The sequence below is a fragment of the Chiloscyllium plagiosum genome, unplaced genomic scaffold (genome assembly GCF_037043375.1).
Source record: "Chiloscyllium plagiosum isolate Xiang-an unplaced genomic scaffold, Cpla_swu_hap1 HiC_scaffold_6, whole genome shotgun sequence".
Taxonomy (NCBI): domain Eukaryota; kingdom Metazoa; phylum Chordata; class Chondrichthyes; order Orectolobiformes; family Hemiscylliidae; genus Chiloscyllium; species Chiloscyllium plagiosum.
In genome coordinates, this window is record NW_028270144.1 from 75,462,118 (window position 1) to 75,479,695 (window position 17,578).

At 37.4% G+C, this 17,578-nt stretch overlaps 1 long non-coding RNA gene across 1 annotated transcript in view; it reads right to left on the reverse strand.

Annotated features, from left to right (window-relative positions):
• Nucleotides 1–8,174: 8,174 nt before the first annotated feature.
• LOC122550672 (uncharacterized) overlaps nt 8,175–17,578 on the reverse strand; it is a 35,670-nt gene continuing 26,266 nt past the window's right edge. Inside the window, exon 3 of the long non-coding RNA XR_006311911.2 lies at nt 8,175–16,086. This is a non-coding gene — a long non-coding RNA (uncharacterized LOC122550672). The remainder of the gene's footprint in view (nt 16,087–17,578) is intronic.

The following is a 17,578-nucleotide window of genomic DNA, read 5'->3' on the forward strand; positions in this document are numbered from 1 at the left end:
TTTAGATAAAACTGTATCTTCGTTAAATTTAATTTTTAAAATCTATCATGATGGTCACTATTTCCCTAAACTTTCTTAGATAGCTCTTTCTCATTGCATAATACTTGACTAAAATAACTTGTGCCCTAATTGGTTACTTAACAAATTACTCCAAAAAGCTATCTCAGACACATTTCAGAAATTCTTCCTGTACAGTATTGATGATCATTAGATTTAACCAGTCTATATGTAGGGTGGCACGGTGGCACATAAGGTGGCAAGGTGGCACAGTGGTTAGCACTGCTGCCTCACAGTGCCAGAGACCCGGGTTCAATTCCCACCTCGGGCAACTGTCTGTGTGGAGTTTGCACATTCTCCCCGTGTCTTTCCTTCGGGTGGTCCGGTTTCCTCTCACAGTCCAAAGATGTACAGGTTAGGTGAACTGGCCATGCTAAATTGCCCGTAGTGTTAGGTGAAGGGATAAATGTAGGGGAATGGGTCTGGGTGGGTTGCTCTTCGGAGGGTCGGTGTGGACTTGTTGGACCGAAGGGCCTGTTTCCACACTGGAAGTAATCTAATCTAATTAGAGTCACCCATGATTGTTGCATTCCCCTTCCCACACCTCTAATTCCCTACTTTAAATCATACTCCACATTACCAGGACTGTTTGGTGATGTGTAAACCTCTCCTTCCAATGTTTGCTGCCCTTTGTTGTTTGGTAGCACCGTAAAAACAGAAATAATATCCCATCCTTCTGATTGGAAATATTTTCTCAGAAATTATCACCACTACCCCCACCTTTTTCCCCTTTTTGCCTTTCTTTCTTACAGATCAAATATCCTTCAATATTCAGTTCCCAGTCTTGGTCACTCTAGCAATTTCACAACAATGGCAATCAAATCATACCTATTACACCTATTAACATTGTTGATTTATCTATCGCATTGTAAATGCTGCACGCATTCAGATAAAGTGCTTTTAATTTTGCCTTTTTAACATTATTCTGTAATTTGATCCTGATTGCTTTTTGGATTTGTTTCCATAGTTGTCCATTTATAACTGCAGCTTTTCTACTTGCCAAAACTAACTTTTATTTTACCTGAATTCCCTCTTTGGTTCCCATGTCCCAGATTATGTTGTGTAAACCTTCGCTAACAGAACTAGCAAATCTTCCATCAGGATATCAAACCATATCCTGCTATTGTGTAACCAATCCCCCTTGTAAGGCCTCAGCTGTCTCAGGGCTGGTCCCAATTCTCCAGAAATCTAAAGCCCTCCCTCCTGCAGTATTTTTCCAGTTACACATTAATTCTCTTAGTCTTCTTATTTCTATACTCACAAGCATATGCATCAATTGGGAGTAATCTTGAGATTACTGTTTTACAATCTCTTGCCTTGCTCCCTGAATTTTATATAGTTCCTAATTCTAAATAGGACCTAGCTGCTCCTACCAGTCTGCCAAGCAGTCATCCATTTCCATTGTGTCTACGTGGTCTTAATGTGCAGTGTAACCATTTTGTTAAACATGTTATCCATATGATTCTCAGGCTCACAGTTGCAGCACAGTGATGCTAGCAGCTATTTGAGTTCCAACCCCTGGAACTCATGGCATGGTAGTTGATGAAATTTATATTCAAGTAATAAATCTAGAATTGCAAATTTCCATCAGTGAAGGTGACCACGAACATACAATTTAGGATCAGACATTGAACCCTTCAGCCAATTCTGCCATTTAATAAGATCATGGCCGATCTGATTACTCCAGTCTTGTCTACTTCTGATAAGCAAAGCAGTGAAAGATTATCAGTTGTCCATCTAGCTCTAGCTAAAAATAGTCAAAGACTTTGCTTCTAATACCATTCAAGAAAGACAGTTCCAAAGACTCGCAGCCCTCTGTGAGAGATAACTTCTCCTCATCTCTGTCTTAAATAGACAACTCCTTGTTTTGAAGCAGTCACCCGATTTCTAGAATCTCCCACAAGAAGAAACATCCTCTTGACATCAGCCATGTTAAGACTGCTCAGGACCTTACACGTTTCAATTAAATTGTTTCTTACAGTTTTGAATTCCAATGAATACAAGCATAATCTGTTCAACATTTCTTGCTAAGACAGCCTATGCAATCCAAATGCTAGTCTCAGAAAATTTTCTCTGAACTCCTTCTAAGTGCTTCTAAGACCAGCCAGGTAGTGCATGAGACCCCAGAGTGTATTTCACTCACTAACAGTTTTCCATTTTGGAGGGCAATAGTTCATAAGAGGAATGATGTGACAGTCAAGCTTGTAGCACTGCAAACGTTTCAGCTGCACAGGCTGGGGGAAGTAGAGTGGAAGGTAAATCGCGATAGGTGAAACACACAGGTATTTTAGTGGCGAAAGATTGTATGTTGCCTTCCTGACGCTAGGATCAAGAAAGTCACAGAACAACTGCAGGATGATCTATTGAAAGAGAATGAAGAGCCAAAGATGTGGACCACATTGGCACCATCAATATAGGTAGAAGCAATGAAAAGATCCTGTGAATAGAATTTATTTATATACTTCCCTAATTATGCACAAAACTATCAATTGTCTATTTAGTTTATTAATGCCAGTTAGGGAAGAAAATCTGGCCTACATTTTGACTTTTAACTGTTCTCTGAAATGGCCTATCCATCACACAATTTGAGGGCAATTAGGCCTGCATAAATGTAAACAAGGTCCACGTCTTACTAAAGAATGACAACCAACTGTTCAGATCAAAGCCTTGCAGTCTTGTCAATCTTGAATGATGACAGATGGTCAAACAACTCATGGGTGGAAGAGGATGTTTGTTAAACATTCCAATCCTTAAAAGATTTTGAAGCCCAGAACAAGAGTGTTAGAGACAAGCATATGCCCTTTGCAACCATCTTTAATGAGAAGTAAAAAGTAGAGTATCCCATTCAGCCTTTTGAGTTCTCTAGCATCATAGATGCCAATTCAATTCATTTTCCCCACTGAATTATTCTTTTATTCTCTTTAAATTTTCTTTCTTTCACATCTCTCCTGAAACACTGATATGCGTTTGCAAACTGTTCTACACCATCCATTCTCTGGGATTTTGACTGAATGGACATATTTTGTGCAAAGCTCTGTTGCTTCCTGGCTAAACTTGCTAAGACATGTAAAATCCCTGTAACCACAAGTCACTGTGATATGATATCAGATATTCACTTTGATGATTGAAGCTCATAATTAGTAGAACTTCTAATTTTTTCTGCTGCAATAAATGGTACTGTCATTGAAGGATCTCTAGTTTAAACACAGTTTGATATAAACAAATAGAAGAGCGTATTCAGCTTGTACATAAGTAAAAGAATTCTGAACAATTCATTAGTTGATAAGTTTGCATTACCAGTGCCTATGTAATTAGCCGTTATGGATAAAAATAGTCAGTTGATTTATGCCCAGAGGCAGATCATGGCTATTAGCAGAGCCCATAAATTTCATCATTCTGCAGCTGTACAACCTACCACAGAATTTCATTTCCACTGCATTCACAAAATATTTCTGAGAATGTTTCATGTAATTCTTGGATTTCAGCAACGAATACAAATGCATTTCATAAAATAGTGGCATGACTATTGGCAGACAATACAACAGAGAACATCTCAGCATTATGTACGTTTTTAGAAATAAAATACATTTGTAAACTTAATTGTCCCAGTACAGAACATGTCAGGACTTGTGGCTATATATCCTAATTAGGATAAGACTTAGTTATCAGCCACTGAATTGTAGATTGTCCAAGTCTTTGTCTCCCACAAGTTTCGAAGAAAAGTTTGATAAAATTGCAGCAGCAGGCCTTTAGTTGACAAAATCTTCTATGTTAAAAAGGTGCTAAAGTCTGCAATATGTTGCATAGGAAGCAGGCCTTCGTTTTAAGCCAAAACTGCATTGCCTGTGATTGGTTGCATTTTGTTGTGTGATTTATGAGAATGGTTAGGTTAGAGAAGTTTTCTCTTTGGTCTTTTTGAAGCAAACAAATTGAGGGGAGATTGCTGTAAGTATACAAGGTAATAACAAGTTTAGATAATATATTTGTAGCTGACTTGGCTAACGTGACCTCTTTAATTGAAGACACTGAAGTGTTTAGTGGCCCTTTCTCTAATTGTGAATTTCCACTCTTCTGTTATGAAGCAGCCTGACAAGTAAACAGAAACATTATTCTGAAATGTTGCAAATTTGGAAAGCAGACACATTATCTCCTGAATTTGTTATCCTATATAAATGTGTTTACGAATCTATGACCAAGAGAGTGAAGATCCACTTGGGTTCTTCATGTTTGTTTTTGGCTGTTCAGCCAAAATGTCTTTTACATCTGTAAAGGGTGTTTCTGTTGTCATTACAATGATAGAGTGGACAATTTAAAAATTACACCACACCATGTTATAGTCCAATAGGTTTATTTGAAAGTACTAGTTTTTGAAGAGCTGTTCCTTCATGAGGTAGCTGTGGAGCAGGATCATAAGACACAGAATTTATAGCAAAATATCTCAGTGTCATTCAACTGAAAATATATATTGAACAAACCTAGATTACTTTTAAGTCTTTTATCTTTTAGAATGGGTTGCAGGTTTTGATTCATTAATATGTAAATCCCAGAACTTTTACTGGTCACATTCTCAAGATAACTTAAGGTTTTATAAAATAAAAGTGATTTCTCAGCTCATTATCAATTGAAGATAGTTCTTCCAAATATTTGTTTGACAAATTGTTTCTGTTGCATGACACTGATATCTTTGGCTATAAATTCTTTGTCTTCTGATACTGCTCCATAGCTACGTGGTGAAGGAGCAGCACTCCGAAAGCTAGCAATTCCAAATAAACCTTTTGGGTTATAAACTGGCATTGTGTGATTTTTAACTTGTCCACCCTAGTCCAACACCAACTCCTCCACAGTGACAGAGTGGGAAAGTCTTGAAGAAATGCACCCCTCTCTCCTTCATCCCTTATATCATGAAATAATTTTGGCCTGGATTTTGCAATTCGATTACAATAAGACTAAATGCACTCATTTTTCTAGAAATGTTAACCATAGATGGGCGTTCTCTGTCTCATTCCTTTGCTACAGCACCAAAACCTGTCAGTTCATTTTCTTTAAGTGCCTGTTCAATTTACTTTTGAAATCATTGATCCTGTCTGCTCTGCAATCATTTGTGGACAACAAATTCCAAGTCGTTACCACCTGTTGTGTTAAAATGGTCTTGCTCACTTTACCACTACATATCTTGCCTGTAACCACATATCTGTTTCCCTGAGCCTTTGTGCCATTAAATAATGGGAACAATGTTTCCCTACCTACATTATCTATCCTTGTATACTTACAGCAATCTCCCCTCAATCTGTTTGCTTCAAAAAGAACAAAGAGAAAACTCTAACCTAACCATTCTTATACATCAGAATACCTTAAATACAACATTTTGGCTTGTCCCTGTATGTTGCTAAAACACAATTCATGTCCACACATTCCTAAAACCTCTATAATATGTTGAGCATTTTCCATACCTTGGCAGTCACCTCTCTCAAATGTTACCATCAATAGGGAGGTCGAATATGGGATCAGCTTTGTCCGCTTGGCCTTCTACAAATTACTACAGTAAGTGTTTGACCAGACATCTGCAAGCCAACAAAAGCCCTAGTATACACTGCTGTAAGGACCTAAGTGATCTTAACAACTCTATACTTGAACCCTTGCTCTCAATGACAATGAAGCAGGCAAGAAACATTCTAATGAAACACATTAAATATTAAGTGTCTTAGCAAAATGGAATGTTCCTACCCAAGCCTTTAGAAAACTGCAACACAAAGGGACTTTGGGTACTTGCGCACAAAACACAGAAAGCTAGCATACAAGTGAAGCAGGTAATCAGGAAGATTAATAGAATATTGGATCTTATTTCAAGGGGTTGGAGGAGGAGCGTTTGATTGCAATTGTACAGGGTGCTTGTGAGATGACATCTGGAATGCTGTGAGCAATCTTTCCTTATATAAGGAAATAAATAATTTCATTGGAGGCAGTTCAGAGAAGTTTCACTGGAATGATCCCTGGTGTGAAGGGATTATATTATGAGCAAAGGCTAAACAGTTGGGAATCTACTCATTGGAGCTTAGAAGACTGAGAGATGATCTCATTGAAATATATGGGATTCGAAAGGGAATAAAACAAAGAACTATGAATGTTGGAGATCTGAAACAAAAACAGAAATTGCTGGAGAAACTCAGCAGGTCTGGCAACATGTGGGGGGGGGGGGGGGGGGGTGGGAGTGTTTTGAGTTCAGCATTTTGAGTTCAGACAACAAACAGGAAGAATTCAAGTGGATCTTTTCCCTCTTGGTCAAAGATTCACAAACACATGTTTACAGGATGAGCAATTTGGGAGTTAGTGCGCATTCTTTCCAAACTTGCAACATCCCAGAACAATTTTTCTGTTTACTTCTTAAGCTGCTTCATAACAGAAGACTGCACATTCACAATTAGAGAACGGCCTGCTAATCACAGGTCAGTGATTATGTTCTACATTCTATGTTCTATGACATTAGTTAAAGAGGTCACGCTGGTCAACTTAGCCACTAACACATATAAAGATTTGAATCATATACCAAGGTTAAGGAACAAGGCACAGCACTGCTGGGTTGTATGTAGTTAAATGAAAACTGGGTTTTTGTAAAGCTGAGGCAGGGTCTGATGACAAAAATAACTTTCATCCTGTCCTAGTTAATATTTTAATTAGAAAAATCTGAGGCTATTAATAGATCTTAAAAGAAATATAGATCAATACTAATACAGACAATCAAACTGAATATGAATTTCTTTTTAATTTTATCTCTAATTTAACTAAGTCTCCTTTATGTTGCCTTTTTATGCCCACTTTGATGTTCCAGGAAGATTTGTTTTACCAAAGCAGTTGATTTCGATGAGACTTAAAATTGCAATTAAAAGGAGACTGTTCCTGAAAAGGGAAATGTTAACCTCATTTCCAGGCAACTCATCTTGCAGTCGGTATGCTGCTGAAAGGAACTTTCAACAGTAATCTTTTAAAAGTAAGTTTGAGTTAGTACACATAATACAAACATTTTCTATGAGTCACGTTCAAGATATCATGATTTATTTTACAACTTCTGAAAGACTTATATTTGCAGAACGTTTCTGCTTTTACTACAATGGCGATCTTGCAAAACAATATGTCCCTTTCCATATCCAAGTACTCAACTGAAAGAGCTACTAAGAATTGCACACTTCAATTCAAAGAGACAGTGCTTCTTTAAAAATTAAATCTTCACCAAGGCACTCATTTGTTTTTCTCTAGTGCAGAGTTTTTTTTGTAACTGTGCAAGATTTTGTTTTGGATGGTCATGTACATGCAGACAATTGAAGGGGCTGATTTGTGCATGGCCTGAGATTCTCAGGTTACTGCATAGCCAGGCAGCTCAGAGTTACAATGTTCTTTGTCCCATTTTCTCATTAATTCTGTTATGAAAATCCTATAGCATCCAGATTTCAGACATGAGAAAAAGCCATTGAAGTGTGTTATGTGAAAAGGAAGAATGTGCAGAGAAGGCAGGTTACATTTAGTTACATTTATTACTGTTGAATTGCATTCTCCCAGGTTCACTCACCATTAAATCAAAAAAACTGATGTACTTCAAGTGTTAAAGCCAATCAGGATGTATTGTTCAAGGTTGAAGCCTCTAACACAAATTGGCAAGTGATAGAGTGTTTTTAAGAATTTGAGAAATATCTGGGATGAGGAATAAGACAAATAATACAAGGATACCATGGGCAGAGCACCTATGGTGCAATGGTAGTGTCCCTATCTCTGGGTCAGGAGGCTTGGATTCAAACCTACACGGTCAAGCACAATATCATAACTTATTTGAAAAGGCTGATCAAGAAATATTTGCAAGGATATTTAGAAATTGTGACATAATGTTAAAGCATAGATGTGGGGTATGGGATCCAAACCAAATGACTTCATGCAATTATTTTTAGTTTTCACCATTTGCAATGCTGATTTGTTCTTTCCAGTAGTGTGTCACAAATATTATTACTTGTAATGGGTTGTATTAGCTGTAAATCATAAAAATGCTGCAATATGTTCAGAGCTGTCAACTTTGTTGAAAAATTGGTAAAATTTATGATCAAAAAGAATGAGACAGAGAACATTTATTTAAACAGTTGAAGCTGTATTTATTTTTAAGAGTAAGCAATATCAAAACAAATGACATTTTATTAACAAAAGTAGTTTCACAATGAGAGATGATAGGCCATATTTTTCACAGCATTTTTGGAACTTCTTACTCTTCTGTAATCTGTTAAAAAATCTTGAATTCACTTCAATCATGAGTGGCTTCAGATCCAAGGTGAATTGTGTTTTCAGCACAAATACATTTAAGCAGAATCCATGTGGCCTGAATTTCCACAGTGACAGATGCATTGTGCACCTTAGCCAAAATGGCATGGAGCCTTGAACTTGGAGCTTCTGACTACATATCAGGCACCCACAAATTTTGTGGTGGTGATGCTGGTGATGGTGTGGCTGGTGCTTGGATAGATATTTTCCACATATCCTTTCCCTAAGGAGGCAACGGTATGTTGACAAGTGAGGCTGCCTTCAGTCAGTCCTGAAGAAAGGTCCTGACTGAAACATTGACTCTCTTGCTCCTTGGATGCTGCCTGACCTGCTGTGCTTTTTCTAGCACCATGCTTCATCAACTCTGCCTTTTGTCAGAAGCAATTTCAATTACTCAGGCTTCTGAAACACAACTTATGTTATGATCCCAGCTGATGTTAATATTATCAGACCTCAGAATGAAACCAGATTCGATACACCAAAACCTTTTATTAGTTTTGGAAGTCAGTTACTTAATGCACTCACAAGAGTGTGTCAGTGTAAAGAATAAAACACTTATTCAGTAAATGTAATGGGACCTCTAGCGGAAGATGGCGATGATGTGGGAGTATGCTGAGCAGGGGAGTTTGAGCATTTGTGCAAGCATCTCCAGCAGCAGGTAGCGATGGTGAAGGAGGGTAGCTGGAGCAGTTGAACAGCCCCTTGCTGGAAAAACAGTGTATTTAGGGAAGGAGGGCTAATGATTCCTCAATTTGATGTAAATTACAGGCTTCATTCTATTTAAATACTGTAAATATTCCCTTGTTTAGCCTTAATTTTCCTTCATGATTGTCATGACCTGATGCAAGTGGAATAAACAAAACCTTGCTTTATGATATTTAGACTATCCATGTGTTCAAATCTCATGGTACACAAGAATAAATATGAACAACATTTGCTAGATACAAGTATTGGAAAGATTTCATTACAGACATCAGAAAAGGATTCAAATTCATGGCATTCCTTTTATCCCAGCAATGTCCTTACAAACACCAACAATTCCAGTGAAGAGTTACCACTATCTCTACATTAAGATTTCTTGAACAGGCTGACACAGCCACACTTGGTTTTCTTCTAGCAAATCTCTGCACATCCACTAGATCTTTTACCCTTCAACCGGTGTCTCTCCCTGATTCACTGAAAACAAACTGCAAAGTAAGCTCACAATTACTTTATCTTCAAAGAAATCACAAATGATTTCTCTTAATTCTGGTGCCAGCAGTCTATTTCTGGCATACTACCAAGACTAACTGACTGACTGACCTCAACATTCTACTGTCCTTCTGTGTCCCTGGACCACGATCATTAGGCAACAGCACAGTTACTTTTTGTTTAAATGCAATGAACTGCTAAATCCCATCTCTTTATTGCAAGGGTTGTAAAGCCTCATAAAAAGTGCATGCAAACCAATAAACCTCAAGACATCTTGGCACCAAGCCCACAAAACAAACTCTAGAATGAAAAGGAAGTTAAAACAATCTCATCCGTTCTTTACTCACAAATTCAAAATATATGTTAAAGCTGAAGTTACATATTGTTTCTCGAATTTGTGGAATTTACAGTCTTCAGGAAAATCTCTAAATCTACTAGAATTTCTTTGGAGAAATCAGACACCGTATTGGAAAGCTCAGAGACCCTGAAGTGATTGTTAAAAGTCTACATGAATGTTCATTAAAATGTTGACCAGGTCTGTAGAGCTTTCAAATTGTCAAGTCATTAAAATCACCTGCTCTTTAAATTTTCAGGAAAACAAATTTTGCTGTGTCTCAAAGTTGAAGGAAGAGATGTTTGGAATTCCAATAGATGTTAATAAATATGGTCCTGGGACTTGCTTTATAGTATGAATTCAGTTTGACTACTTGCACAATCTGCTCTTACCACAATGAAGGGTGGTTGTAGTTCATAATTTGATTGATAGCTTCAAGTAGTTACGAAGGGATAAGCTGTCTTTGATTTGGAGCTTAAATGCAAGTGTTTGGTTTAATAAAGATTAAGTAATTAGAGGGATTTAAATGCATCGAATGAGTGATTGTCAATGAGCTTATGTTTTGCTAATACAGTGACATCAATAATCAATACTTTGAATTTCATTTTATTTAATTTCAGCATGGCTCCCGAGGTCAGTCCATTGTTATGGAGTTGGTTTCGTGACTGTAAGGACAAAACATGGTGGATAGAGGGCATGATTTGGCATTAAGTTGGCATAATGGCTATTAACAGGTAATGGAGAAGAATGGGGGAATTATAAATTGGTATTAATAGGCTCCAAGTTGGCATAGAAGCTAATTAAGCCACAGTAATGAAAGTTATTCCTTCCTTTCATCAATGTTAGCAAATTAGGTACAAATTGCGAAGGGCTCCACAAGAGTATGTAAGAAGATAAATTGAATGTAACCAGCTGAAACTGCACAGTTCACCAGCAGAAAGGAAGCATAACTTTTTTCTCTGTCCAGTGGAAAAATCCTAACTGAGTCTGCTGAAATCATGTATGTTTCTCTAACATAAGTGAAAATAAAAGACTTCAGCACCATGGAAACACCAGTAACACAATTTTTATAGCTCAAATCAGGTCAGGAAAAAAATGCTAGTTATGGGCAATTTATCCATAGCAAGCAACATCCATCCGTGTTCTGGATGAAAGCAGGAATAGGTGTACCATGTTTTGCAAAAGACAAATAACTACAGGAATGGATAGATTTTAGAGAAAAACAACACTTCTGTAAGCGTCAATGACCCAAGTAACAAGTTGTATTTAGATTGATTACTGCAACAGTACTGTAATGTAAGGATAGTCATAAACTAGGTTATTGCCAGTTTGAAGACATAATGTTAAAAATGTCAGCATGGTTTATTTTCTGGGGCAAATGCAGAAGGAAATGAAGTTGTAAAGTACGAAGGAAATGTAGATGCTGGCAGGGAAAGTAAAGTAGTGGAGGCAGATCATCTCATCTGTCATTGAATAATACCGAAGTACCATTACAATATTCTCAGTTCTAAGGCAACCTTTTTGATTATGTGACAGTGTTGTCATATATCAATTAGTTACTTCTGAAAGCTTTTTACCTTAATTCATTACAGTGTCTCTTAATCATTTTAGTTAAATGACACATTTTCAAATGGACATAGTGAGAACTGCAGATGCTGGAGAGTCAGAGTGGGGGAGCTGGAAAAAGCACAGTGGGTCAAGCAGCATTAGAGGAGGAGAGGAGTCGTTGTTTGAGGTTGGAACCTTTCATCAGGACTGGGGGTGGGGAAACGGCTGCAAAATAAATAGAGGAAGGGGGATGGGACTGGAGGAAAGGTGGGTGGGATGACAATAGCTGGATGCAGGTAGGAGGTGGTAGTGATTGGTCAGTGGGAAAGGTAGAGCAGATAGGTGGGAAGGAAGATGGACAGGTAGAATCAGGTTAATGGGGTGGTGTAGAGAGGGAGGGCTGGGCTTGGGATAAAGTGGGGATGGGGAGACTTGGAAGCTGGTGAATTTTATGTTAAGTTTGTGCAAATTGGAGGAAAAACATCTCATCTTCCATGCTGGGAGCTTACAACTTGGGCCTTAACAGAATTCACCAGCTTCCAAATAGCTATTACAAAAATACGGTTACAAGACTATCAAAACTGGGAATCTAATCAGGGATATTTGACCTTTCAGAAAGACAGGAAGGATGGAGGTAAAACAAAATTAAGGGAAAGAAAACATTGGTAGGAGTACTGTACAGAACCCCAAACAAGAACCACTTTGTAGGAAATGCTATAAATCAACAAATAGTAGGAGTATTTAAAAACAATAGAGCAACAATCATGGGTGACTTTAATCTTCATGTGATTTGGTTATCAAATTGCAAAGTGCAGCTATGACAATGAATTCGTAGAGTACATTAGGGATAGTTTCCTTGAATAATATGTTATACACCCAATCAGGGTTCAGGCTATTCTGGGTCTAGAATTGGGTAATGAGGCAGATTTTAAAAAGACTTCAGAATAAAAGATATCCTTGGAAGTAGTGATCATAACATGATCAAATTTAATATTAAGTTTGAGAGTGAAGAACTTGGATCAGAAACAATTGTGCTTAACTTAAATAAGGAGAACTACAATGAAATAGGTATAAAGTTAGCTAAAGTGAACTGGGCAGACAGATTAGTAGGAATGACATTAACAAAGCAGTAGCAGGAAACTAAGGAGTTAATTCAAACTCTCAACAAAAATACATCCCAGCAAGGAGTAAAGATTCTAAGAGAGGGATAAATCAAACCATGCTTAACCAAGGATGTTACTGAGAGTATTAAGTTAAAAGAAAAAACATATAAGGAGCTAAAAAGTCAACAATAGTCATGACTAAGATAAATTCAGAATTCAGTAAAGAAAATCCTAAAAAAAAGAGAGAGAAAATAGACTGTGAAGGCAAACAAGTGAGGAATATAAAAACTGACAATAAAAGTTGCTTCTTTAAATCTACAAAAAGGAAGTCAGAGGTCAAAATGAATATAGGCCCCTTGGAAAACAAATCTGGAGAGAAGGTTAATGGGAACAAGGAAATGACAGAAGAGTTAAACAGATATTTTGCAACAGTCGTTATGGTGGATGCATTCTATGACGAAATCAAACATCCCACTTGTACTAAAGAACATGGAGGAGGAATTAAGTATCATCATCATCTCTAGAGAAGTTGTCTTAAACATATTAGTGGAGCTAGAGGTAGGTAATTCCTTTGACTGATGGTTTCTACTCTAGGATCCTAAAACAGGTACCTCCAGTGATGGTGGATGCATGAGTTGTAATTTTCCAAAAATTCTCAGATTCTGAAGAATTGGAAAATTGCCAATGTAACACCCTCTTGCAAAAAGGAAGAGATGCAAAAAGCAGGTAACTATAGGCTGATTAGCCTAAGATCTATTGCTGGTACATTATTGGAATCAATTATTTAGGAAGTAATAGTATAACATTTGGAAAATCATAATCTAGTCCAGCAGAATCAAAGCCAGTAATGACAAGGAAATCTTTTCTGACTAATTTATTGGAGTTTTTTGAGGAAATCTTAACCAAAATGGATAAGGGGAAACCGGTATGCAGTTGTATTTGGACTTCCAGGAGACATTCAACAAGGTACCTCATGGAAGTTTAAGTCATATGATAAGAGCCCACAGTGTTGAAAGTTGTAAATCAGCATGATAGAGAACTAATTAATTGGTAGGAAACAGAAATGGGGATAAGGGGTTATTTTTCAGGTTGGCAACCTGTGACCAACTATTAACAACATGACATAAAATATATCTTCTACCCAAGATGGTGCAAAGGACTGTAGTGCTGGAGATTTTATTTCTTTATTTTTCAATTTATTCTTAAGATCCTGTTCCGAGATACCGTGTACCTAAAATGGCACTATAAGTGGCAATTTTGTAAGCTTTTCACTGTACTTATTTGAGTACATGTGACAATAAACCTAATTTAATTCAATATATTAATGATTTAGAGATGGAAGTGAATATACTGTAGCCAAATTTACAGATGATACAAACATAGATGGAAAGGCATGTTGTGACAGGAATACAAATAGTTTACAGAGAGACATAGATGGGTTTAGTAGGTGGGCAAATGGAATATAATGTGAAATAATTCATTTTGGAAAGGAGAACCAAAGAGCAGAGTATTATTTAAGTGGAGAAAACTACAGAAAGCTGCAACATAAAGGAACTTGGGAGTATTTGTGCCCAAAATAGAGAGTGCTGGCACACAAGTGTAGCAGGTAATTAGGAAGGCTAATGGAATGTTGGCCCTTGTTTCAAAGGAGTTGGACTAAAAGAGTAAGGAAGTCTTATTGCAACTGTACAAGGTTCTGATGAGATAGCATTTGGAGTAGTGTAAGCAGTTTTTTGATCCATAATTTAAGAAAATATATTATTTCATTGGAGGCACTTCAGAGAAAGTTCATTAGCATGACCCCTGATTTGGAAGGATTGTCTTATGAGCAAAGGCTAAATAGATTAGGACTTTTCTAACTGGAGTTTAGAATGAGAGGTGATCTTATTGAAGCATTTTGAAATCTTAAAGGACTTGACAGGGTCAATGTTGAGAGGATGTTTCCCCTTTTGGGAGAGTTTGGACCAGAGAACATATTTTAAGAAATAAGGGGCACCAATTTAAAACTGAGATGAGGAGGAATATTATCTCAGAAGGGTGTGAGTCTTTGGAACTCCTTGCCACCTATAGCGGTGGGGGCAGAGTCCTTGTGTATATTTAAGGCTGAGATAGATTCTTGATTTGTTGAAGGGGTCAAGAGTTATGGGGAAAGGGCAGGAAAGCAGAAACCAGATGTGTTGGATCATCCATGATCCTATTGAATGTTGGAACAGGCTGAATGAGGCAAGCGGCCTACTCCTGTTCCTATTTCTTATGGTTTTATGGTCGAACAGGACAAATCTGTATTTACATTTAAAAATAGAGATTGAAGTACTCTACCAAGGTTGGAAGATGAGCAATAAGCTTTTCATTCACACCATCAACCATTGTTGTGTGTGAATCTAGAAGTTCAGTTCATAGTAGAAACGTTTCTGAAGCTTGATTGCTTGGTCTAGTTTCAAAATCTCAGTTTTCTTTCTAAATCATGTCACTTACTGTAAGTACCATTCAATTGCACCCTTACAGATTTGTTAACCGTAACTGATCAGAATTTTTTTCTGCCAATGCAGGGTTGTGCATGGAAAGAACAGACAGTAGTTCTTTCATCCAAGCATCATCCGCCCTAAGATCAGATGCATTGCTGAATGTGACTCTAAAAATACTTCTTGTTCACAGCACTCTGAAGACTTTGCAATAATGCAGAAGCTAGCAGTTGCCATGAGTTGTCTCAGCACGTTAAATTGTAAATTAGAATCTCAAAGCCATTCTGTCATTTGATATTTTACAACTCCCCTGAAAGTTCATCAATCCTTTTGTTGACTGTGGCATTAGAAATGATAGAGCCTTCAGTTTTTGTGCAGTGTCTTCACTTACCATCACTTAACACATTTCTTCATCCATTAGAATGATCAGCTTCTCTCTGACAGTACAGACTTTCTTGCTTTTAGCCATTGTTATTAGCAAATGGGACATTAAGAAAGATGCTTTCAGAGTACTTCCAGGAACTGATGTTATCTTCATCATTTGTTATTTCTAACGACTGTACTGTTCTTTATTATAACCAAATAAATTTTGTGACTTATCTTTATTTTTGAAATGTTTTCTTCTGAGATGTTGCTTTACTTTTGCAAGCTGTATTGTTTTGTTGGATAACAACACAACATATTGCTGTCATCCAGCATTGAACCACATAAATCCAAATACTCCATGACTCTCCTTATGGTTTTGTTTCTCAATTGTCTCTTGCTATTGATCTGGCACATTTTCTCACAAGTGGAGGCAGGCTGTTAGTTGTCCCTGAAAATGTTTACCTCCACCTTTAGTACTCTAAATCTCGGCCAGCATTTAAGTTGAATTCCATTATTTTGAAGAAACAGATAGACATGCAACATAGAATGAATTACGATTACCTATGGGTTTAGGATGCTGATTCTTGCAACAACTCCTCTTGTATTGCGTGTTATAATGGTAGCACCATCCCTGTAAACAGCAACTCAGTTCTCCACTTAAGCAGTTCCAATTCCATTAAATTATACAGTAACTTAAATATTTCTTCTCCAGTTGTGTCTTCTCTCATACCTGACAAAAAAAGAGAGAAAATCTTTGAAACTTTTCCTTGGCCAAACATAGGAACCTTAAACTAGTAATTGGATCATACTACCTACATCAGCTATTGCTTCAAGAAGGGGGTCCATTAGCTCAGTTGGCTGGTTTGCAATGCAAAGTGATGTCAACAATGTGGGTTCAATTCCTGCACGGGCCAAGGTTACCATGAAGGTGTCTCCTTCTCAAACTCTACCTTCACCTGAAGTCTAATGAGTCATCTCATTAGACAGTCATCACTGTCTAATGAGATAGCAGCCCTATGGTCTGTTAAGACTATGGCAACTTTATCTTCAAGTAGCATTACAGACATAAGGAGCAAGCAAATTCAACCCCATCACCCTGCTCTGTCACTCAATAAGATTATGTCTGTACTCATTCTAATCTGAATGCTACTTCCCTGTCTGTTTGTCATAATCCTTTGACCCATTACTAAGTCAAAATCTGTCCATCTCTTCCAGAAATATATTCAGTATCCTGCACTTAGGGGTAGTGAATTCCACAGATTCATAACTCTTTGAGAGAAGTAATTTCTCTTTATTTCTATTTAAATCTGCCAGTCCTTAGCTATGAGAGGTCATTAAACTATGCTCTCTCATTCTAGTTTGCTCCACAAATGGAAACATCTGCTCTACGTCTTTGTCAATTCCCTTTAGCACCTTATGTACCTCAATTAAATCTCATTAAATCCTCTCATTTTTCTAAACTCTAGCCAATATAGGCCTAAAAGTGCTCAATCTCTCCTTACACGACACGTCTTTCATCTCTGGAATTAATCTAATGAATGTTCTTTGAACTGCCTCCAATGCAATTTCATGCTTCCTTAACAACGAGGATTAAATCAAAACATAATGCAATACTTCAGATTTGGTCTCACCAGTGCTTTGTATTGTTGCAACAATACAACCTTACTTTTATACTTCAAATTCCAATTGCACTCTTTCTTACCTGCTGTACCTCTACACTAACTTTCAGTGATTCAGGCATGACAGCATCCAGATCCCTCTGCACCGAAGTGCCCTCCATTTACAAAATAAGTTGCCGATTTATTTTTCTCACCAAACTGGATAACCACACACTTATCCATGACAAACCCCATCTGCCAAAGTTTGACTGATTTACCTAACCTATTTCTTATTTCTTCATTGCAGTTTACTATCCCATCTATTTTAGTGTCATCTGCAAATGTGGCTATAGTACTATCCATCAGTGCATCCGGGTCATTGATACAGATTGCAAATAGATGGAGCTGAAGGTTATGGTAGGGGATTTTAACTTTCCAAACATAGACTGGACTGCCATAGTGTTAAGGGTTTAAATGGAGAGGAATTTGTTAAGTGTGTACAAGACAATTTTCTGATTCAGTATGTAGATGTATGTACTAGAGAAGGTGCAAAACTTGACCTACTCTTGGGAAATAAGGCAGGGCAGGTTACTGAGATGTCAGTGGGGGAGCACTTTGGGGCCA